The 26,111-nt window shown below is 35.7% G+C and overlaps 2 long non-coding RNA genes across 5 annotated transcripts in view; one reads left to right on the forward strand and one right to left on the reverse strand.

Annotated features, from left to right (window-relative positions):
* The window catches only part of LOC122685263, a 212,356-nt gene that overhangs the window by 89,431 nt on the left and 96,814 nt on the right, over positions 1–26,111 (forward strand). The window lies entirely within an intron of this gene.
* LOC122685262 lies at positions 3,371–6,292 on the reverse strand. Its single transcript, XR_006338311.1, has 3 exons — positions 6,153–6,292; positions 5,882–6,060; positions 3,371–3,526 (listed from the first exon to the last, which is right to left on the reverse strand). It is a non-coding gene; the product is annotated as an uncharacterized LOC122685262 (long non-coding RNA).

The following is a 26,111-nucleotide window of genomic DNA, read 5'->3' on the forward strand; positions in this document are numbered from 1 at the left end:
GTGAAGAGACAGAGTGTAAATGTAAGCATTTGCACCCCCAAATTCCGGTGCTTGGCTCTCACCCAATCATGGTTATGATAGTGGGCTTGTGTACAAGGAGACTGTTAGAAATGATTAGTGCTTGTTTGTCCTACACTGAATATTCTAAATAGACTAATAGTAATGTGCTTTTAAAAGTTGAGGCTGTTTTTGATGATTTTTTTGGTCTTATGCCTGTTAACTGGCGACTTAAGTCATTTCCCCCTTCATAGTCTAGGAGAGAGTGCTTTTATTTCACTGCACTGCTATTTTGTAGGTTGAGAAATCATTTAACAACATGTTTAAGACTCTAGCTAAGACAAAAATAAATATGCCTGAGGAACTCTTCTCTTACCAGAAGATATAAAATTTAGTAACTGAGCTTTTAAGGCAAACTCATTATGAATCTGACTAATGCTTATTAAGTGTTGGGCATTAGGTAACATATAAAAATGGGAAAGACTTGCTCGTTACCCATTGACCTTACAATCAAGTCATTCAAGGTACCATATTATGTGCTGATAAAAACTACAAGATAGGTTATATGTTTAAATTAGGGAATACTCGTTTTTGAGTCAGAGAGAAGAGAATATAAAAATTGTGAGCATACTTAGAACTTCTCTTGAAACAGAGTATCAGTAGATTTCCTTAAGTTGAATTGAATTATTGAAGTTGAATTCCAAGATCTTAAAGGTCTTAGTGAATATAAAGTGCAAATAATAAAGGCCAGCAAGCCATGGGCAAAAAATAAACAGTAGGAAAGTTTCTGTTCTGAATAAATGTCTTCTGAACAAGTGTATTTTAACTCAATTCTTGAGTTGGAATATAAAGATGAAATGAGTTATTTTTGTCTGAACCCCTCCCTTTACCAGAAACCTGTTCCATTTTTGTGCTGTGCTGAAACTGACTAGTGGGTATTTCTGTAGCATTTACTAGTGTAGGAGATTGTATTTTCCAAAAATGGCTGCCACAATATTTGCCATCACATGTACTCTTCAGCAAAGCAAGAATAGTACACATTTCTGGACAGCAGAGAGTAGATGAAGTGAATGGCTGACTAAACAGAGCAAAAGAAACTATGATCCAGATCACTCTAAGTAAGGGCTACAGGGGAGGGAGGAGCCAATCTCAGTGAAAATCTTGGGGGTAAGAAAATCAGGACCATTGTAGGTATCTCCTATAAAAATTGCTTCTTCTGGTCTTGCAAGGCCCCCCTGCAGATGCCTGTATGGTAAACAGGCAGTTGGAATTTACCCATATGCAAATAATAATAATAATAATAATACAGCAAAGGGTTTTTTTCTAGAACAATTAAACAATTTTTCTGAGGAAGAGCTGAGGTTGCCTGAGGTGGATTTTACAGTCTAGAGTAAAACCCGATTTACGTTGACAGCTGGGGACCTAAACCTCTAGGTAAACTTCTTATCTGTACTCTCCAATGCTAAGCTTGCCCTTTGACAAGTTCTGCCTGATGACTCAGATTTCTGTCTTCCTACCCTTTCAAAAAATAGATGTATAAAAGCAACAGCAGAGAAAACCACCCAACTACTTTGAATCATCAGCCTGTTTATTTATTATTAAAAATCAAGGGACAGGTAGAGGTCATTAGGTTTGTGAGTAAAACCAGCAGCGTAGAAGAGAAAGATCATAATCAACAAAACAACAAAACCCAGGGCAAGCAAAGATAATTCAGGGAACAAAAGAGAATACTAAATGAAAATTTCTATATTTAGGAAAATTCAAATTTTATTATAGTCACATAAACAGAAGAAAATAATTTTAAACATGAATGGTCAGAGAAACCAGAAGCTGTTGGATATTTGAAAAAGAGTATTACCAAAATATGGCTTAATGAAAGAGTTAGAAGATAAAATTAATCAAGACTTCTAATATATAGGAAGAAGAAATAGAAAACATGAAAAAATGATAAGAGAGATAGAGGATTCTTCCAAAAGGCCCAATTTCTGATCATCTCACTGGAGAGGAGTCTCAGAATAGAAAACAGAAAATGTGAAAAGGAGCAAATAATCAAATAAATAATAAAAACAAAAATTTCCAAATCTGATAAAAGAAAATTTCTTCTGACTAGAAACGTTTACCGTAGCCTAACCCAGATACTTTTCTTCAGTGATTTTCTGGGCTCTAAAATCGCTGCAGATGGTGATTGCAGCCATGAAATTAAAAGATGCTTACTCCTTGGAAGGCAAGTTATGACCAACCTAGATAGCATATTAAAAAGCAGAGACATTACTTTGTCAACAAAGGTCTGTCTAGTCAAGGCTATGGTTTTTTCAGTGGTCATGTATGGATGTGAGAGTTGGACTGTAAAGAAAGCTGAGCACAGAAGAATTGATGCTTTTGAACTGTGGTATTGGAGAAGACTCTTGAGAGTCCCTTGGATTGCAAGGAGATCCAACCAGTCCATCTGATTTCCTAAAGGAAATCAGTCCTGGGTGTTCCTTGCGAGGACTGATGTTGAAGCTGAAACTCCAATACTTTGGCCACCTGATGTGAAGAACCGACTCATTTGAAAAGACCCTGATGCTGGCAAAGATTGAGGGCAGGAGGAGAAGGGGATGACAGAGGATGAGACGGTTGGATGGCATCACCGACTCAATGGACATGGATTTGGGTGGACTCCAGGAGTTGGTGATGGACAGGGAGGCCTGGCGTGCTGTGGTTCATGGGGTTGCAAAGAGGTGGACACGACTGAGTGATTGAACTGAAGTGAACTGAACTCAGATACATGAAAGTTACACACAAAGAATAAATACAAGATTACAAAATTTGTCAGAAATATGATAAAGAGAATATAAGAGTATAAAGAATAGGAGGAGAGTATAGTGGCAAAGAAAGAGGAGGAAATTTACTTTCAAAAAGCGGGGTGAGGGTAAAGAGGGAGGAGAGAAAACAGTGGAGGGATAATTCTAAAATTCTGAGGGAAGAAGATTTTGAATTGATGATTTTATACTCAGCTAAAATTGTCAACTGAATGTGAAGGCCAATTAGAAATATTTTCAAACATACAAAGATTGTGAAGTCTTACCATCTATGCATTTTTCCCTTGAAAAATTGTTTAAGGGTTACTTTAGTAGTGTATGGGAGAAATCCATGGAAGATCTGAACTCTAAGAAAGCATCAAACTCAGGAATCAGGAAAGGGAAGTGTTAGCATGTAAGCTGTGCAGACAATCTAGAACATACTGATTCAGGTTGGAGCAGGAGACTGGTGTGCTCAGGGAGAGTACGTCTCCAGGAAAAAGAAGAAAGATTCCATGTAGTAAATGACCAGATTAAGACAATGGGAAACTGTGGAATATTGTGAACACAGATTTTTCTTTCACCAAAAGGAGAACTGAAACTCTAAGGGGAGAAAAGTTGTATGAATCTCTCATGGTTAAAATGCAAAGCAAACTAGACTGTGGCACAGAGTACTAGAAAAAAAATAGAGTTGATTTTGATGGTAGTGATGTTTCTCTTTGCGTAGCAGAGGGTATGGAACACTGGACCTGTGAAGAAGAAATATAATTCTAACACACAGTATTGAAATATAAATGATTCATAGGCACAATAACAAATCACTACATATAGGGATTCAATTATCAGAATTAACCAATAGATAAACATGTGGACCATTTTTCACTATCTTTACCCTGAGAGTTTCAGTGACATGTCACGTGACAGATTTATTGAACTGATTAAGCAATGAAATCATGTCCAAAATGAAAAAAAAAGTCAGATTTATCTAAAGAAGCATTTCTGTTTTAACAACTTTTTATTAGTCTACTGGAGGGAAAAAAGTGATCTTAAAATATGAATAACATCACTCCAAATATAAAATATTTCAGTGGTTTTTGGCTGCACTTAGAATAAATTCTAAACTTTTCCCCAAGACCCTGTATGTCTGGATTCCTTTCAACAATTATTTATGGCGTTTCATACCACATTCTCAGCATCTCCTCTACCTAACGGTGGTTCCGACCACTGTCATGCATCTACAGCACCCTCCAACATTTCAGTTCAATATTTGTTATATCAGCTCATTCTACTTATTAAAGGTATCACATTTTTTTTTCTTTTTAAGCTTGTGTTTACTTTTTGTTTCCCACCAGGACATAAGTTCAAGGAACAAGAATGATGTCTGTCTTTTTCACTGCTATTTCCTTGCTGTTTGTTCTGCAAGTTTTAATAATAATACATATGGAACCCACATTCTCAATGACATATTGATGAGTTCTTAACAACATCTGAGACAATGACTGTTAAAGATCATAAAATTTGAAGGGACCTTGCTATCTTTTGAAAAAAAATTTTCCAATGAGGTCCATCTTGAAAGCACATGTATAATACTTCAGCTCAGACAAGATCAGGCCCATGAGGACTTGGCTAGGTTGTGGCAGAGCACTGGATAAGCGAGGTGTCTCACATTTAAAAAGCCAGAACAGGTTATTAAGAATGCTTTGTAAAATTAATAACAAAGGGTGGTGTGGAATTCTTATAGTAGAATTACAGCCAGGCTCTTCTTATGAATTTTAAAATGAGCAGGATGCTACTCTGAAAGTATATTTCTCATTTATTGTACTCCACAATTTCTGAGAAAATAGTTTTGAAGAAGGTGAAGCTAATGTTATCATCAAGTATGATGCCAAAATGGATTATTAAGAAAACAATAAAAACTGTTATTGAGGATGTATGAGATGCCAGGCACTGTACTGAACCATCAACATGTATGACTTCATTTAATTTTCCTAAAGAACCTTTGATCTTATCCCTCTTGTACAGATATTACCAATGTTCAGGGATGTTAAATAATTCAACCAAAATCTCCAATTTTATTAGTGGCAAACTCAGGCTTCTAATCTACAGTGTAGCATTATAAAGGTCAAGATCAGAAGGCAATGAAAAATCAAGGCAATTTAAATGAAGGAGGAGATAATCTTTCCTAAAATGTTTATTTGTGTAATCAAAATATTCTGTATGTGTAGTTAAAAATTACAGTGTTTTTCATGATTCTATGCTAAAGGCATAAAAGACAAAGTGACATAAAGTTCAATGGATTTGATGATGATTTTTATAATAAAGAGATCTAAGAGCTTTAATACTTTCTCCTAACAGAACAAAGATTTTTTAAAATGAATTAAGAATGCTTTTGCTGAATAAGATTGTTGTAGTGAGAATATGATTTAATGCCATTAATGCCTTGGGAAAACCTGTGAAGAGGTTACACTTGTGTATGAGGTCCTAAAACTCAAAGGGTACTTGGCCATTCATCTGTAATCACACTTCTTTTCCATTTTACTGAAGACATTTTTACAAACAGACTCTCAAGATAGGATTTGTGTAAAATTCATTGCTTTATTACTCAAAATAAAATCATTGTAATTGTAGGTTTATGCAGAGTAGGTATTCAATATTGTTGAATATATTAATTAATGACTAAAGGATATTAAATATTTACCATATTTTTGCATAATATTTTGTGCTTTAATATACAGTATCTCATCTAATTTATAAATCACCCTGTAAAGTTATTATTTATATTTATTTTTAAACTTCATTTTTGTACAATTCAATTTTTACTATTTGAAATAGAATTTAAAGTGTTATGTTTGGTCAGTATACCACATACATATGATCCAAATGCATGTACAATCATAAATTGGGAATAATTCTGTTCTAGGCTTAAATCTTGCTTTGAAGCACTCTGTAGAAGATCAGGTAGTATTAAGTACATTTTATAATTTTGCAAAAGAAGGCTAAGGCAGAAATGTACCTTATACTAAACAGCCTTAGGTGTTTGGAACCCAACTCCTCTGACCTCAAAATCACTTCTTTTTCCATAATAAACTGTTTCGGTATCTTACCTTTTTGTTGAGAGTGTTGCTCATTGGGATATCTGAAGAAGGTGAGATGTAAGAATATGTATATGTCTCTCTTTTCCAAGAATCACACTGAGTATATACTTCACTGGCTTCTAAGTATTAAACAGGGCTGGAAGTCTTCAATTTTCAGCCAGGCTTTGGTAGCTGAAGCATTCTATAACCTTGATAGAAGCAAAATTATTGAACAATTCTTAGAAAACTGAAGATTGTATTGAATTTTAATGAAAATTAAAATACATAATTTTAAAAATACATATTGCTTGGCTTTTCTGGGCTTTGTTTCCTCATTCGAAAGAGAAGACAATTGGATTATATGGCATCCATGCTCCTGCCAAGAGCAGAACTACTTTCAGTATTATGAAGAAAGTGCGTGCATTTTTTCCAGCTATTAGTAGCTTGTTTCTTTCTTTCTTTTCATTACTCTATTTGTAGACATTCTTTCCAGCATGATATATTAATATATGGTGGCCGATGGAGGTGGTTTCCACAATGTTTATAAGACTATACATCATCTTGTCCAACAACTCTAATTTGGTTAAATGCTATTGGAAATTTGGGAGGATGGGATTATAAGACCAAGTATCTTTAGCTATTCTACAGCCTGCTTCATATTGGTGTGTCATTTTTAGATGTTCATGCCTATCTCTTTCTGAAGTGGATAGGGATTATATTCTATTATTTGTATCTCCCTAACATATCACCTCACAGCAAAAGACGTGTTGGTGATATCTTGTTGACAGAAAGAATGGTCTGTGTCAACGATAACAAGCACGTTCCTATTCCCTGATCCTACTATTTATCTTCTGGGTGCCACCTTTCATACCTTTGATAGGCTTTCTGGGCAAATTTTAAAATGACCATGCTGTCAACCTTTTCATGTGATGAGGACATCCAGACTGCTACCCTTGCCAAATACAGAAAGTGACACTTGCAATAGCCCAGAAGTCACCTCTGTTCTGCCTCAGCTGTGAGCAGTGACACAGACTACAGCACGTGAGACAACTGCTGCTTGTCCTGGGAAGATATGCATTTTCTAAAGAAAGAAAACTCTTCTGGAATTTCTGGATGTGACAACCTCTCTTGTTCACACTCAGTAGACACATTAGCTGGATTCTTCTGATTGTCAATTAGCAATGTTTTTTCCGGGAAGACTGGCATCGATGCTGTTTTTAGCATTGAAAAATCCTGTGGGAGAAATGTGGAATTTTGCATGTTGTAGGTCTTAGGATTCTTGAGTGTCTGACAGTCTTCTTGGAACTATTATAACTAACAAAGTTTTTAATCTGAAAAACCGACTCTTACTGTTCGGTTTCAAGAGAAGTTTCTTTGAAAAACAATAAATAGTAAGGGCTCAGATTGAATCTGCTTTCAGAGGCAGGTCACACCTCTCATTATTGAGCACTTGGGCTGAAGAACTCCCAGGGCACATGAGGCCAAGGTCAGGAGTGTTCAGACATCATGGCCAAGTGCTGTCTTGTAAGAAATGATTCTGTCCTTCAGTTACAGTTTATTCCCTTTATTCCCTAGCACTGACTTGCTCTCTCATTGAGATATGGTTGTACCTGATACAAGGGAGGCCAAGAAAGAGATTGTGAATGGCAGTGAAAATCATCATACCAAAATAAAGCAGAGAGCTAGACTGAATGTGTTTTTGTAGCTTCTCCTTTGTGTTAAGCTGAGCCACACAAAATTGCTATGTTTATTAGTTAGAAAGTAAAATAAGAGCTATTTTATATGGTTCAAATTTATGTTTTTCTGATGGTAATACTGTAAGGAGAATTTAGAGAATTCTATTAGGTCACCTAGTCATGCAGACAAAATTTCCCCAAGTTAAATGATCAAACTTATACTATTTTAAATACAACAACAACATAGGGTATTCTAAAATAAAATTTAGTAGAAACAAAGTGACACAACCTAATAAATAGTTATTTATTTTATTTAAGCCTGGTAAATTATGGGGGCAGTTCATGTGATTATGTGATGATAACTACCTCCTGAAGCCAGGATGCAAGGTTCAAACTGCAGCTCTGATACATCATACCTTCACCTCGAGCATGTTACTCCATCTGTGGCTCAGTTTCCTTACCCTTAAAATGGGCACGATAATAGTATCCATCTTGTTAGGTTGCTGCAAGGATTAAATGAGTTCATCTACATAAGACATTTAGAATGGTACTCAATAAATATTAGCTATTATAAGTGGTAACTACCAATGACAAAATGAAGTCATGGTAGAAAACTAATAAGATATGCAAATCCCTGTTGTTGTCATTTTTGAAATGGATATTCAATCTAGAGCAATTAATCATAGAGCCCAGTATTGTATTTTAGGACTGGCTAGCAGTGTTAGGCAAAGCTCACGTGCATGTTGGGTGATAACACTGTCAAGGATGGCTGAAACATTTCACATGATGAACTTTAGAAGAGCCAAGAACTCCAGTGAGCTCTAAAGATAGATCATCAGCCTGCAAAGAATCCATCTCTGCTTTTTTCCAGATCAAAAGTGCCATGACCTCATTGTGAGTCTTTTAGAGAAGTACGATTGGATGAGGACAGTGTTAGTAACCTGGGTGGTCGTGATATGCCAGTGCCTATCAAATCTTTGGTGTCTGAAATTTTGTCACATTGATTCCTGTCACCAGGAAAAAGGGGCCAATCCTCTCTTATTCAGGAATTATGTGAGGTTCAACAAATACATAGCAACAAAGTTTTAATTTGAGCAGGGTAATAGATAAGTTCTCCATATCCTACTAGAAGAAGAAACACCTGAGACAGCAGTGTTTATGGTCAGATGACTGCTGGAAAAAAAAGAAGGTGGAATCGAAAAGCCAGAATTTTCAGGGCAGTGGACCACTACCTTTCCTCTCTTCCACTGAAAACTGTGGAGGTCATGGACATGGAACTGTCATTTCTGGAAAATGAGTTCCTTTCACACTGTATTTAGCAGTGGATTTGAAGCAAAATGTACCTGGTCACTGTTTTACTCTGCTATTAGGGAGAAAGGAGAGTGGTATAAACCCTCAACCTTCCGGCTTCCTTCCCACTCTGCCAAATTTGTTTTGACAATTCCTAGTTAAAGTAAATGAACATTGCTGGAGAAGAAACTCACAACTCAGCTAAATGCTTTTAAATTCACATTAGTTCTCAAATGGGCACTCAATTCTCTCCTACAATCCTATGAAATCTCCCTGAGTGTTCACTTTCCCTATCTCTGGCACCTGTATTTCATGTTCTGTCCCACCTTCTTCTCTTGTGTTCATCTGCTGACTTTCCATATGCTTCACAAAGAAACCGAAGCCCTCTCATGGGAATACCATCTTTCCACCATCAAGTCAGAAACCCACCTGCATCTTTGCACAAATTCTCTGCTTCCCCTTCCATTCTCTCTGCTTATTATGCATAGATGAGCCCTGTTTCTTTTACATCATTCTGTTATGGATTTTCCCCACTGGAATTATAACCTTAAAAATGTATTAATCCTCATGTCTATAATCTACTAACACATTTTTCCTCTACCCTTTACAATAAAACCAATTGAAAGTTGTTTACATTCTCTCTTTCTTCTTTTCCTCTTTTCAGTCCAGTAAGACTCCCCCGCCAGCCCTCCCCTAAAATTCCTCTTGTCAAGGTCAGCAGTGACTTTTGTATAGCCAAATTCAATGGTGTCTACCCTCTCAGTTGTATTTGATAGAAAGACTGCTTTCTTCATCTCCACACATCTCCTGGTTTTCCTGTGACCTCAGTGCCTATATGCTGTGTCAGTTTCCTTTGCCAGTGTCACTTCCTACGTTCTACTTTTCCATGCTGGTTTACTTTAGTATCTGGTCCTGTGGCTCTTCTCTTTTCCACGTACATACAGTCTCCAGGTAATCTCAGTTATGGCTTTACATGCTGATAATTCCCACACTTGCAGCTTTTGCCTGGATTATACTACAGACCTGTGGACTCATAGATCCAATTTTAGACTTGTCATACAAACTTAGCAGGTTAAACTTTCAATGTTCTAAACAGAGCTATTAATGTATGTTTTCTCCCTTCCCACATGTCTGTTTCTTCCCTGTCCTGGTAAATGGCCATCGTTTACCTGGGCAGTGGAAACCAAAATTATATGTCAGCCTGTTCTTTCTGTTTGTTCACTTCTCATTTCCAGTCCAGCAGCAAATACTGTCCAGTGTTCTTTCTCTATTTTATGAAGGGATTTGTACAAGATTAATGGTATTTCTTCCTTAAATGATAGATTTTACTAGTGAAACCAACAGTCTGGATTTTTCTTTGGGGTAGGTTTTTGGTTAACAGTTTCACTTTATTTAAAAGAGGGATATTCAAATTGTCTGTTTTATCTCATTAGTTTTGGCAAAGTGGTTTCAAACAAATTGTCCATTTCATTGAATTTGTCAAGTTTATTGGCATAAAATTATCCATAATATTTTTATTTTTCTTGTCTGATCTGTAGAATCTATTGTGATAAATCCCTTTCATTCTTGATTTTGGTAGTTTATATGCTCTTTCTTCCTTTTTTTGTTTATCAATCTGGCTAGGGGTTTATCAAGTTTGTTGGCTTTTTCAAAGAGATATCTTTATTGGCTTTATCAAAATTTTCTCTTATTTTCTCTTATTTCTACTAAATAATTTCTGTCAAGCTACTTTAAATTTATTTTGCTCTTTTCTTTTTTTTTTGACTTCTTAATGTGGAAGCTAAGGTCATTGTTTTTAGAGGTTCTTAAACTTTTTTGTCTCAGAACTCATTCACACTCTTAAAAAACCAAAGAGAACCCAAAGAACTTTCTCTTTATGGATTATATCTATTGACTGTCTATGATTACATACCATATAATAATTTTTTAAAAATGTTATAAATATGTATTTTTAAATGTCTATAATAAACCCATATCATGTTAACAAAGTAACATATTTATAAAAAGTAACTGTATTTTCAAAAGCAAAAATAATAGTGAGAAGTGACATTGCTTTAAGAAAATTTCTGTGTATCTCTTTATCATCTGGCTTTATAGAAGATAACTGAATTCTCTTTTCTGCTTTTGTATTCAATCTGTTGAAATATATTGTTTTGACTGGAATTTATGAAGAAAATTCAGCCTTATACAAATATATAGCTGGAAAAGGGCGTTTTATTTTAATAATTTCTTTAGATAACGGTGGGTATTCTCCTTTAGTACTACACCAAAACTCTCAACAATTGCTTTCAAAGGTTCATTTCAGTGTGGAATCTAAAATCATGCCTGTGAAAGTTTCATACTCTTATTTTAAAATCTACTCTACTGTGAACTTTGAATGGATCTGTGAATATTTGTTAAATTTTTTTTGTAGTAACAGCATGCTTTGTTTATCAGAAGACTGCCAACTCACAGTTACACAAATCTTCCAAAGGTTGACACATTTCATTATGCAATTTGAAAAAAATCTCACTTCTTAATATCACTGCTGATCTCCTCTGTTAAAGCCTTTAAGCATTGGGTATTTGGAATTAATAAAGTTCACAGTGGCAGATACCAGTTTCCCAAAATTCTAAATTTCCTATGAAAGCTTAAATTCTTTATTACTGGTAATAGTGTCAATTGTTATCCTTGAATTGAGAAGTTCATTTATTTTTGGCAAAATATCTTCTAAACATTCAAGTCAGATTAATGATTCCTTGTCTGTCAGTCATTTTTCAAGTAAAATAATTTTTACTCAACAATTTTCTCAGCAAATTTTGAGTTTGCTCAACAATTCCTTGAAAATTATGGCTAGATCATCTCACAATATAAACAAGCACACAGGTGCTTTTTTCCTCAACACTTTCATTATACTTTGGTATAGACACCAGAGGGCCTTCTGTATGATCTCATTTTATCACACAGAATGATAAAAACTTGTATGCAATAGAGTTGGATTTAATAAAGTTAATATTTTCCCTGATTTATCAATGATATTCTTAAGTAAACTAACTGGCTATTTTTTATCTTTACTGCAAGTAATGATGCAGAATGCAATGACTACTACCACAGTTCAGTCCCATGGCCCCGACTTGTACTAAAGCACCAGCAGTTTTACTGAATATTACTTTTGCATCATCAGTATAAATGTCAACATTATGAAAATATCAAATAATAACATCATTATTAGCAATACATTTTTCTCAGATTGTCTTGGGTGATCCTCAGGTTTTTATGGAGCACATTTGAGAACCTCAGGCTTGATTAATAAAACAGGTAAATATACTATATATTGTAAATATACTATGTAAATAAATATAAATTTACTGCATAAGGTTCCTCCTCCCTACAGTCACTTGCCTTACTACCACTCAAATGGAAGAACCAAGACTCAAACTTGGCTAGCCAAGAAGCCTAGTCTTAATCCTTACCAGATACTGTTGGGTTTTCTGATAGGGCAAATGGATTATGTTTGGCTTCTTGACTCAGCAAATTAGTTCTTGAGGTTAATTTTTTTATTTTTCATGAAGCAGAGAGGGGTAACTAAGTAGTTGCCTTCTGAAGAACCACTTCCTCTGCAAGAGCCCAGAGACCAGTGTAGCCAGCCCTCTATCGCATCATCATTCCAGGTAGAAGGAAACTTACTTCCTTTAGTAACTGCCCCAGCTCACCCCAGCCTACTATTTGATGGTTTTTACAAAATCTAGCGTGCCGTCCTTCACCATCTCCCAGAGCTTGCCCAAACTCACGTTCATTGAGTCAGTGATGCCATCCAACCATCTCATCCTCTGTCATCCCCTTCTATTCCTATCCCCAATCTTTCTCAGGATCAGAGTCTTTTCCAGTGAGTCAGTTCTTCTCATCAGTTGGCCAGAATATTGGAACTTCAGCTTTAGCATCAGTCCTTCCAATGAATATTCAAGCTTGATTTCCTTTAGGATTGACTGGTTTGATCTCCTTGCTGTCCAATGGACTCTCAAGAGTCTTCTCTAGCACCACAGTTTGAAAGCATTTGTTCTTTGGCATTTAGCCTTCAGCCAATGCTTATATCTGTACATGACTAATGGAAAAATCATAACTTTGACTATGTGGACCTTTGTTGGCAAAGTGATGTCTTTGCTTTTTAATAGACTGTCTAAGTTTGTCATAGCTTTCCATCCAAGGAGCAAGCATCTTTTAATTTCGTGGCAGTAGTTACTGTCTGCAGTGATTTTCGAGTCGGAGAAAATATTTGTCACTGTTTCCATTTTTTCCCCTATTTGCCATGAAGTGATGGGATCAGATGCCATGATCTTCATTTTTTGAATATTATGTTTTAAGCCAATTTTTTCACTCTCCTCTTTTACCTTCATCAGGAGGGTTTTTAGTTCCTCTTACCTTTCTGCCATTAGGGTGGTGTCATGTCCCTTCTATTAGCTTATTAAAATCTACACCGAGCATCTTGAAACATGCAGTGAACTCAACTGAAGGGCTTTTAAAACAAACTTAGAAAGCATTTTCTTCAGGGGTCTAAACACATATAACTCTGTTGAGGGGGGAAATACCATTAAATTTGCTTTGACTTTTAAAGTGCTGAAGTCCTCATGGGAAAACTAAAAGCATGCAAATAATTTAAAAGGTTTATTCTAAGATACCTGAAAACTCTTTCATAATATATTACATTTATTCTCCCTACTACTTTTCTATATGACAAAAAAACACAACTCCACACTGTAATATTTTTCTCCTTTCCTCGGATTGAAGTCCAAGACACTTGCGAAGAAATACTCCTCCCCAGCTAAAAGAAGGGCAAAATTCTCAAAGGGAAGATACTTTATATCTCAAAGGATATAAAATTTGATATCCTTATAACTCCCAGTAGACTGACATTTATTTGAAACATAATATGACAATGTAAGTGAAAATTGAACCTACTGAAATTAGTGACATGCCAGTATTATTCAATGTCTAACTTTAACATTTGGCTGGTGCCTGTGAACTCACCATTTCAATAAAAACAAACTAGTTCAATCTCCTTGTCTGAGAAACTTAAGGTTTAAGTGTGTTTCCTTCACATCTTTACTGTGATATTTAACAAGCTAAAAATACAGTCCACTGTTGGGACGTGAACTAGGAGTAAGTCACATTAAAGCTGTTTGAAGTCTGAAAAATGTGATTCTTTTGAGCCCATCAGAGGAAAAGTGACATTTTTTTACTACCCCATCAAAACTTCTAGTAACTTAAGTCTGTTTTTTGTTATCTTTTCTCCCTTATTCTTAGAACATTTTTCTTTATTCTACTTTCCCTTTGTGAGCCGGTTTATTATAGACATTACCTGTCTTAGAAACAGTCCTGTGATCCTTATGCCATGGGGTATATCAGAGCTGACCAGATCATGAAGTTTATGGGCTAGCTTATTCTGATTGTTCTTCAACAGAAAGACCTTTAAACTTCAGCACTTTGAATATAAGGAATCGTGTTTCCTTCTCTGTGATTGATCATATTCTTATTTGTCATTGAAAAGGTATATTGTTTTCACTTGTCAGGCTCCCCCCCAAAAATCCCTAATGTATATGCGATTTATCTTATAGTTGTCATCCTGTTGGAAAATTTAAAAGCTTTAAGTAAAACTAATGTCAACATAAATAAAGCCTAAGCATTTTAGACAGTTTCCCTTATTTTAAAATAACCTTGGTTTATTGATCAATTAAAACAAATCTGATTTACAGACTTTCAATCTGTCACTCAACCTGATTATTCAACCTGATTCTGCACTCCTTGTAGGTCACTATTCAATTTCTTCTGAGGTCATCATTTGTGAGAGAGGCTTTCTTTGGACCAAAAAAAAAAAAAAAAATTATCTTGGCTGTTTATATTTCTACAGGGCCTGTTATCTTAAAAAATGCATATTTGACATATTATACTTCCTATAATTTTATAACTGTATGAAGATTTTTTCCCTGTACATTTAAATTTTTTGTGTCAGAAGGTTAAATTCCCTGGGCAGAATCAAACCATTTATAATCATTGAATTGAATGATTTGCTTTGCAAATCAACTGAGAAATTCTGTTGTTTTTGAGATTGCACCTAAGTACTGCATTTCGGACTCTTTGGTTGACTATGAGAGCTACTCCATTTTTTCTAAGGGATTCTTACCCACAGTCATAGATATACTGGTCATTTGAATTAAATTTGCCATTCTGGTTCATTTTAGTCCACTGTTTTAGTCCACTAAAGATAAAAAAAGAGAATGAAAAAACTAGCTTAAAACTCAACATTCAGAAACCTAAGATCATGGCATCCAGTTGCATCACTTCATGGCAAATAGATGGGGAAAAAGTGGAAACAGTGACAGATTTTCTTTTCTTTGACTCCAAAATCACTGTGGACAGTGACTGCAGCCAGGAAATTAAAAGATGCTTGCTTTTTTGGAAGGAAAGCTGTGACACAGTAAAAAGCAGAGCAATCACTTTGCCAACAAAGAATTGTATAGTCAGAGCTATGGTTTTCCAGTAGCTGTGTACTGATGTGAGAATTGGACCAGAAAGAGGACTGAGTGCTGAAGAACTGATGCTTTCAAATTGTGGTGCTGGAGAATCCTCTTGAGAGTCCCTTGGACTGCAAGGAGATCAAACCAGTCAATCCTGAAGGAAATCCAGTCTGAATATTCAGTGGACGGACTGAGGCTGAATCTCCAATACTTTGCCCACCTGATGTGAAGAGCTGACCCATTGGAAAAGACCCTGATGCTGGGAAAGATTGAGGGCAGGAGGAGAAGGGGACAACAGAAGATAAGATGGTTGAATGGCATAGCTGACACCAAAAAACCTCAGTTTGAACAAACTCTGGCAGTTAGTGAAGGACAGGGAAACCTGGCATACTGGAGTCCACTGTGCCACAAATAGTTGGACTCAGCTTAGCGATTGAATGACAACAATAACAGACATTGAATTAACCCTTCTCTACTCAGCTTTTTCCACTGAGTAAATAAAACAAATATTTTCATTTTGTGTTTCATTTTGATAATGCAATACTGGCTCATCTATGAAAGCAACTATGTTTAAAGTAAGTGAAAAAAATATTTATGGAGCTTGAGGAATATTTGGTTATCAATATTCATGGAGACAACGTGGCTAAATTTAAATGTAACCCCCCCCCCAATTTTTTTTTTTTTGGATGGCTTTTCTTGTGGCTCAGCAGTAAAGAATCCATTTGCTAATGTGGGGGATGCAAGTTTGATCCCTGGGTTGGGAAGATTCCCTAGAGAAGGAAATGGTAATCCACTCCAATAATCTTGCCTGGGAAATGCTGTGGACAGAGGAGCCTGGTGGGTTACAGTCCATGGTGTTGCAAAGAGTTGGACACAACTAAGTGACTAAACAACAACAACGAAGTTATTTCAGAAGCCCCTTTTTTATTTTGAAGATAAACAGCCATCAGGACACAGATAGCTGTATCACTCTGAGATTTTAGTTACTGAATCAAAATCATCAAGTTATAGCTATTTCCCCTGTTTGAGAGAATGTATCGCAAAATCTTTTAAAGCATATATCCTCCAATTAAAAATAAATTATGAAAAATTTGTTTCACAAGATAGGAAGAACTCTGGATTTTTAGCAAAATATAGTATGTTTTGCTATTTGAAACAAATTAAATTTACACATAATGGAAGAAACACTTTGATTTTATTTTTTAAAGTTACATGGGGAGTAAAGAGATAAATAGGAAGAGAGAAAATAAGTTAGTGGTGTATTCAAAATTCTGCACTTCCCTTGTTATTGTCAGTAAAACTATTGAAAAACCAACAGGGTTAAAGGGAACCTGGTCCAGTTGGTACAGTGGTAAAAGAATCCATCTGCCAATACAGGAGATGCAAGAGACATGGGCTCCATCATGGGTTGAGAAGACCCTCTGAAGTAGGAAATGGCAACCCATTCCAGGATTCTTGCCAGGAAAATTCCATGGACAGAGGAGCCTGGCAGGTTATAGTCCATGGTGTTGCATAGAGTCAGACATGTCTGAGCAACTGAGCATTTAGCACAGGTTTATATTCATAAAAGTTAATTATGCATTACTTAGAGTACAGACAGATCTAATGTTACAAATATACCTAAAATACAGTGGCTTAAACAAGAAGGAAGTTTATTTCTTTCTCACACAATGATTCAGAGGTTTGTGGGTGGTTCAAGATCAATAGATGGCTCTGCCCCAGTAGGTCTTTGAGGAACCAAGGTGTCCTTTGTCTTGTTGCTCTTTCCTTTTCTAGGATGTTGACTTTGTCCATGTGGTAGAAGACGGCTGATGGCTAAGTGCATTCTAGACAGAGTATGTGGTTTAAGAGAATATTTAAGGCTGAGAAAGGAACAGGGAAAGACTGGGCTAATATAATATAAGTGGTATGGATATAAAAAGTTATGTGGATAGAAGGAGGTATATGGATAGAAAGAGAATGAGAATTAAAAAATTCTGAACCGTTTTAGGAAAAAGTTTTAGAAATATAAAAATAGGGTGATCTAATTAAATAATGGACTAGGAAGATTTTGGCAGTTATCATGAAGATGACTCAAGATGAGTAGTATAGAAGATGAGATTTCTAAGAGAAAAATAGTGCCATCTGTCTGGCAATTTTGTACATAATAAGTTGCTAACTAAACATTTAATGATGTTCAGTGGTACTAGGATGAGTACCCACTGTCTAACCACTGGGTGCCATGTAGTGCCCACTGAGAAGGAAATAAAACATAACTCTGAATATACTGAGTCCCTTATTATTGGATTTCTGAGAAGCACACTGTTTCCTCGAGATCTATAAGAATAAAGGGTTGGAGAAGGAAATACTCAGGCCCTCACAATTAATAAGATTGAGTCGATGACAATCCTTTAAAACAGGGATCATGAAACTTTTTCTGTGAAGTGCCAGATAATAAATATTTTAGGATTTTGTACCACACAGTCTTTGTCACAGCTACTGAGATCTGCTATTCTAGGGCAAAGTATTCATGGGTAATATGCAAAGAAATGGGAGTAGCAGTGTTCCAATAAAACTTTATCAATAAAAGGTAGAGGGCCAGATTAGGCCTATAGACCATACTTTCTTGGCCTCTGTTTTAAAGCAACGAAATGAGAATAATTAGGTAAATTAAGGGAAAAATTTTTAATTGTAAGCTTATAAAAGTTTATAAATAAGTTGCACTCTACTAGATATAAACTATTTAGACAGATCAACAGTAAGTAATAAAGAAGGTGGGTGCAGATGCTTTGGAGTAGAAGATAACAAATGTTATTTTCATTATATAACATTAATAACATTATAAATATTGTTGCCTCTTTGAATGTTTGGATTCTAAAAACAATATTGATAAACCAGCGTAAGTTGTATGTAAAAAACTAGAAAACATTAAAATTATATTTAAAATAATTTTAAGAAATCATAAAGAAAAAAGAAATTTATTGTAAATTTCATTCATTGAGTTTCTCACTTTCTTTCTTTTTCGTTTGTTATAATTAAGTGAGTCAGTCAGTCCTTCTGAAAAGGACTCATCTGGTATAGATAAACTGATTCTAAATCTCACTCCAGACCTTCAAAATACCTCATGATATAAAAATTATATCAGGGAAAAGTGCAGAATTCCAGGTAGACTAACAACTGAGAGCTATTATTCCTTCCAAAGGATTTTAAACACTAAACTTTTTTTATTTATACAGCATTATAGCACCCGTTAAGAATGTAAAATAAATTCTGTTTTAAAATATTACATTAGAAAAATGCTTCCTATATAACAATGCTTGAGACTCAAAGAATATTTTTATAAGATGTACCACCACCTATTTTTATCTCAGGAGTAAATGTCATCAGAAATAATTGCCTTGCCTACTTTGGAGAGTGACAGTCAACTGAATAATAACAATTATCTCAACCCTTCACTCTCGGCTGGAAAGGGTTAAATTGTCTCTGTCTGTGGAAAGATCTGCTTGCCTGAAGGGCCTCCTCTTGGTGTGTTTGCCCTTCCAATTTTTGAAACTCCTGGCAAGAGAGCACTTTCAATCATTGTTGCTTTTAACCAGTGTCTCCATAGTTAGTGTCTGTCTGTACTGACACTATTAAGTCTCGTCAATGAAAAATCCAGTTTGGAGATCTTAAAAAAGTTGAGTGACACTCTGATGATGATGGCCTACACTTAAGTTAAGGTGCTTTACACTTTATAAAATATTTTTACCTAAATGATTGAGTTTCAGACTTTGGACCACTCCTTGGAATGAACAGGGTTGTGGTTCTTATTTTCTAAAGAAAAAAATAAATCCAAGGATTTGAAGCAAACTGTAGTCCATAGCAATTCAGAAAGAGCTGAAACAAAGACAAGATCCCTTTTTCTGAGACTACCTGTCTAGTCTTCTTCTCTGTTTGAAGCCTGTCAGTCTTTCTATCTCAATACTTCCAAAGTCCATACCTTTTTTCTACTTTCCACTGAGAACTGTGAGACAGACTTTATAATCAATGCTTAAACCAGGGGGAAAATCACAACAGCTTAGCATATCAAAAACTTATATAGCAACTATGTGAAGGTTCCCATTACCAAACCTCACTATTAGCCAAGAAGCTGAAGTTCTTGGCCCTCTTACCCCAAGTATTAACTGTGTGTCCTTGGACAAATCAAGGAACCTATCTGGCTCTTGGCTTCCTTATCTCTTAAATGAAAGGATTATATAAGATCCTTCCTGCACATAAAATTCTGAAACATTAGTAAAGGGATGCACATTCCTTAAAAAAATTGTTCTGTGTTGTTCCCGCTTAGAAATGCTGGAGTGGACTTCAGACTGCAGTATTATAGCTGCCAATTCTTTAACAGTTTGGACTACGTAGCACTAACTTAAATCCACCTGTGGGAATAGAGTTGGAGGCAATATACCATTTCAACTTGCTGTGTTTGTGTTTTCAAAACCACTAAGGGAAGTTGGGCTGAAACTGGTTTTGGAAAAATACAGAAACTCTATATCAAACTTGACAAGAAAGTTAACTGTACACCTTATTAATGAGTTTTGACTGTATTAGTAATTTCCTATTGCATTGTTTTGAGATTCAGTTATGTTGGCACAAAATAAAAAACAATGTGGTTCCAATTTAATTTAATCTGTTAAGAGTCCAATGTGGGACACAGGTGCATACTATTTGAATGTATGTAACTAATACAGTTTAAAATTTACATAATTGATAAATTGCAGGCTTTATTAGACTGACATCAATAAAAGTGTCTGACTGATCTGCATTTTATGAATCTCTCTGGGGAGTCATCTTGATTCTCCTATTTTTGTTTATTACCAGACCCAGATTTTGGCTTGAAGAATTTCCAAAGATAAAATGGCCAGTCTCAATAATCAACATCAACTCCATGCCTCTTATTTCCTCTCCTCTCTCCTCTTCTCCTATTTTTTGACTTTTGAAGAGATGATTATTATAAGAAGGACAAACTTCCCAACAGTATCCAGCACAGCTACCCACAAACATATCTTTGAATCCAGCAGACAAGCCTGTGGTCAGCTCCTATTTTGCCATTCCTTTATAACATAGGGTCATCCAGTTCAATTGAAAGGCTAGATGCTGAACTGTTAACTTCTCTAATTCCGCAAAGTAGCTAGCCATCCAAACACATAATTAAAGAGGGCAGCAGCATGTGTTCCAGAATGGTGATGTAATATTTCAGGGAAGAGTATGTTGGTGAAGTCAGTAGCACGCCCACCTAGCCACTACTATATTTATCTAAAAAGAAGGCTATTTTTCTTACTCTGTGGACATTTAAGCTCACGTCAGTTAATTGTTTGCAGTTCAAAGTTTGTCCGTGTTGAAATTAATCATACATAGTCTAATGAATACCAAACTGTGTGGACTGCCAGAGAACTCCTGTGTCAATCTCCCTGGTGTGAAGAACTTGCCAGTGACCTTTATCAAGTTATTCACTTTCTCTTTGCTTTAGAATTTTTGAACTCTAATCTTTAAAGTATAATACATATCTCTTACTCTACATGGAATCATAATTAAACCTTTGTAATGAATCTTAAGTATATTAGGAAGAAATTGTTGTATAAGTACATATCATCCCACTAATTCACTTCCTGTACGTTGGCAATTCTAGCAGTTAATTTTTCTTCTTTGTTTTAATTAAATCTGTAGAAATATAGGTTTCTAAAGTGCTTTATTTAAAGAAATGTCTTAACAGTCCCCACTACCTAGCCCCCTTCTTAAAGTATATCTGTGGAATTTACAGAAGAACAGTAGAGATTATCAACCCAAAACTGAAAATTTCGCCTTCTTTGTATCTTAATAGGGAGCATATTTAAATACCTAAGTGTAGTTTTATTTATTGTGGAAGCAGAAAGCATTTTTTTTTTAACTGAGGAACTTTCAAATCTTATTACTGATGAACAGGTGAAACACTGTCCACCCCCCCCCATCCCCCCCCCACCCCCCCGCCCCTTTGCTCCTGCTTCTAGATACATGTCTCTTTCCTGGAAAGCACGGCATAAATAGGGGAAATGGAAATTTAGCTCTTTTCATGCACTTCATAATTACAGGGTTGCATTAGTATTACTAAGAAACTGTGTTTGTTTTTAATTATGATTCCAAAGGAAAGCAAACCCAGGAGCAGATGAATAACAGATCAGGTTCAGTTGGAAACTTTTGTGTATGTTACTTTTTAAGAAATTCTGAAAGCCTTCCCTGCATTCATCCCGCTGGTAGAGGGGACCCAAAAGAAGACGACGAGAATATGACGTGCTGATCTCGTACACTATCTGTAGCTGTAAACATCCCAGGCCCTTCGAGAATCTCACTCTGGCAAAAGTATTTTGAATCATACCACTTCCTTCCCTTTCTGTAGTGCTTCAGGAGGCTAAGGTACTTTCTGAAAAAATCTTGGGAGAATTGAGACTATCTAAACTTATCTTTCTAGACTTTTCTACACATCTACCAGAATGAACTCCAAACAGACTAGTCTTTTCTGAGAAGAACAGAACTTGTCATTTGCTGACAGAAACTGAAGGACAAGCTTTCACACCCTTTATCTAAGTCTAGATTAAAAAAAAATGTAGTGGAGAGTTAATAAAATTCATATGATTCTGTTCAAGCCTTTTTAGAAACACTAAAAATGGATTTCTGGTATTTCTGCATGAAAATCATCTTTAATGTGTCTCTGAAATGAAAGAGATTATTAGAAAGGAAAAGGGACAAGAAAGTGGATGGAGGGGGAAGGAAGAAGTTGTATGGTGAGAAACCATTTCAGAGAGACCAGTTTCCCCAGAGAGTATCTTAACTTTCTACTTTACTTTGCCTGTGTAAATACAGCTTCTGGAAGCTTCTCTTCTCCTTTCTCCTCCTTCTTTCTCTGGAAGGAAATTCTTATTTCACTCTAACTGTATTTTTGAATGTAGAAATCTGGAAATTCATTTATATTCAGTTTTCTCAACATAGGTGCTATTTATCTAAATTTTTGTTTTGGTAAATATAAGCAAACCACAATAAGATTCAAAGAAAGGTAAAATGAAGGGGCAACTTTTCAGCACTTAATCATCTTCAAAAAGAGAACTTCATAAAACCATTCCTTTCATTGCCTTCATCTGGAATATTTCTTTTCATTAGGATCAAAGATTTGACAGAGAGGGAAGACCCCCCCCATCCCAATTTTACATAGAAATATATATCAACCAGGAAAGACTCCTTAAGTGAAAACTTTCCTACAATAACTTTCTTTATTTCCATCTCTTTACCTAATAAATTTTCTGAGACACTTTAAAAAATGAAATGGAAGAAAGGAAATGTTCTTTGTAGGCATTTCTTATTATGACTGCATTCAACAAACAGATTATAAAACATAGCCAACACAGTTCTTTTTAAAAATTCTGCATTTGTGTCATGTACACGAAAGATTCAAATGACTAAGAAATATTCCACTGTTATTAAGATATCTGGTACTGTGTTGAAATAAAATTTGCACATAATTTATTGTCCCAACAGTTGGGTAGAAGGGTAAAATTAAAATATGCTTTAGACTCCTTAAAAGACCCCAGTGATTTTCCTGTATCACTGAAGGACAAGTCTAGTCTTTTCTGAAAAGAATAGAGCTGCATATTCTACGTCTAAACAGAAAAATATATACACTTTGTTCTTTTGGACGTATGGATAATTCTGTGTCCTATAGAGTAAAACATCCATATTGTTGGCATCTCACTTTCAGGAAACACAACTCATCTTTCTGACCATAATTTAAAAAACATTTTTATTACAGAAAACAGTGTATAGAGATACAAAAAGGAAGACACTAAACATCATTTATAATCCTCTATCCTCTTCCACTCAGAGATATTCACTGCTGATGCCCTGTGGCTCAGACAGTAAAGAATCTGCCTGCAGTGCAGGAGATCCAGGCTTGATCCCTGGGTCGGGAAGATTCCCCGGAGAAGGTAATGGCTACCCACTCCAATATTCTTGCTTGGAGAATCCCACGGACAAAGGAGCCTGGCAGGCTACAGTCCATGAGGTTGTAACGAGTTGGACACAACTAAACGACTAAGCACACACACACATGCCCTGAAGTGGGGGTAGATGCCATTGATGTGGGTTTGAGTTTAGTGTCCATGAGAGGACTAGAGAGGACCTTGAATCTTCAAGAGGAAGGAGATTTGAATAGAATCATCTATCAAAACCTAGATTATTTACATCAAACTAAAGAATTTCTTGAATTTTTATTTTTGCAGCAATTGAAACAATTAACAAAATGAAAACTAAAGAAAGGGAGAAAATATTTGTAAACTGTACATCCAATAAAGAATTAATATCCAAAATATATAAGGGGCTCATACAACTCAGTAACAAAAAGCCAAATAATCTGGTTATAAAATAGGCAAGAGACTTGATCTGACACTTTTCTTACAAGACATACAAATAGCCAACAGGTATATGAAAACATGCTCAATAATATTAATCATTAGGGAAATGTAACTTAAAGTTAAAATGAGATATCACCTCAAACTTGTTAGGCTAGCTGTTATGAAAAAGTTGAAAATAACAGGTTTTGGCACAGATGTGGAAAATGGGAACCCTTTTATACTGTTGGTGAGATCATAAATTGGTATAGGCATATGGTAAATAGTATGGAGGTTCCTCAAGAAATTAAAAATATGATCTAGCAATCCTACTTCCGAGTATATATTCAAAGGAAATAAAATCACTATCTAGAACTTCCGTGTTCATTTTTTACATTAATGAAGATATAAAAACAATTTAATGACAAATGTAGGTATAAACAAAATGTCTTGTAAGTAATTTGATCTTAGCTTGAAACTCCTCTTTTTCTCTATTTGTTGTAAAAAATTCTCAAGTTTAAAGATAGGTTTTTTAAAGACTGTATAAATTTTATTACTATAAAAACATTCACACACTAGAAACCTTGGGAAACATGAGTGTCTCCCAATTTCTTCAAAACTAAATGTTAAAAGCTGTCAATTTAGCTTTTCCCTTGTCTGTTGTGAAATGTTTTTTTATCACAAGACAAAAGAATGAAAATCTAATAGATTTTTAATGGATGTAAAACTCTTAGTCATAAAAATAAGTTAAAGAAGAAGTTGTAAGAAAAGTTTTTAAGGATAGGCATTTAAAATTTAAAGTCTTTATTGTTCTTTTGTTGATCTTTTTTGTTTTAAAATATAGTCTTTAATTTTGTGCCAGAAGACTTCTATTTTTGCATTACTAAAAGTTGCTTGATGGATGATGATATTGTCCATACTCTGCCTGGTGATCCATCTCAACATTGTTCTGGTAAATTTTGTACAAATAATTTTACAAAGGCTTATTCAGTTTCTTAACACCTCCCATGGGAACTTGGGTTTGGCAGCCTTCTATTAGTGATTATAACGTTTAGTGTGAGTTGAATCAAGACACAGCCTGTGATGTATTCTATTTAAAATCCATTTGTGGGGCATTAGCAGAAGATTTATGAGAATATTGTAATAATACCATTTAATGGAAGGTAAGAATGTCTTTAGCTATGTGAATAAATAGAATTTGATTAGATTTCAAGAAGTGGTTTAAGGTTCATTATTTTCTTATATATTTGAAAAGGCAATCAACACTATAGTATTAGAAAAACTCATGTATTAACTTTTGAAGTCCAGTTTGTATTCGTGTGGGTTTTACGTACATGAGGCAGAACTGTATCCTTAAGTTGGTCAAATAACTTCCTGCTCTTTTGAGAATTCAGGCTGGCTTTTGTTTTGGAGTGGCTCAAACAGGGCTCAGGCCTTTGGCCTCCTCTCTTAGGCAGCTCTTCAGCTTGGTTCAGTCCTTCCGTCGTGTCCGACTCTCTGCGACCCCATGGACTGCAGCACGCTAGGCTTCTCTGTCCATCACCAACTCCTGGAGCCTACTCAAATTCATGTCCATCACATCGGTGATGCCATCCAACCATCTCATCCTCTGTTGTCCCCTTCTTCTCCTGCCTTCGATATTTCCCAGTATCAGGGTCTTTACCAGTGAGTTGGTTCTTCACATCAGGTGGCCAAAGTATTGGAGTTAAAGCTTCGGCATCAGTCCTTCCAATGAATATTCAGGACTGACTCCTTTAGGATGGACTGGTTGGATCTTCTTGCAGTCCAAGGGACTCTCAAGAGTTTTCTCCAACACCACAGTTCAAAAGCATCAATGCTTTGGCACTCAGCTTTCTTTATAGTCCAACTCTCACATCCATACATGACTACTGGAAAAACCATGACTTTGACTAGATGGACCTTTGTTGGCAAAGTAATGTCTCTGCGTTTTAATGTGCTGTCTAGGTTGGTCATGGCTTTACTTCCAAGGAGCAAGTGTATTTTAATTTCATGGCTGCAATCACCATCTGCAGTGATTTTGGAGCCCAGAAAAATAAAGTCTCTCACTATTTCCATTGTTTCCCCATCTATTTGCCATGAAGTGATGGGGCCAGATGCCATGATCTTAGTTTTCTGAATGTTGAGTTTTAAGCCAACTTTCTCACTCTCCTCTTTCACTTTCATCAAGAGACTCTTTAGTTCTTCTTCGCTTTCTGCCATAAGGGTGGTGTCATCTGCATATCTGAGGTTATTGATATTTCTCCCAGCAATCTTGAATCCAGCTTGTGCTTCATGCAACCCGGCATTTCTCATGATGTACTTTGCATGTAAGTTAAATAAGCAGGGTGACAATATACAGCCTTGACGTACTCCTTTCCCGGTTTGGAACCAGTCTGTTGTTCCATGTCTAGTTCTAACTGCTGTTTCTTGACTTGCATAC

The sequence above is a fragment of the Cervus elaphus genome, chromosome 28 (assembly GCF_910594005.1).
Source record: "Cervus elaphus chromosome 28, mCerEla1.1, whole genome shotgun sequence".
Classification (NCBI taxonomy): domain Eukaryota; kingdom Metazoa; phylum Chordata; class Mammalia; order Artiodactyla; family Cervidae; genus Cervus; species Cervus elaphus.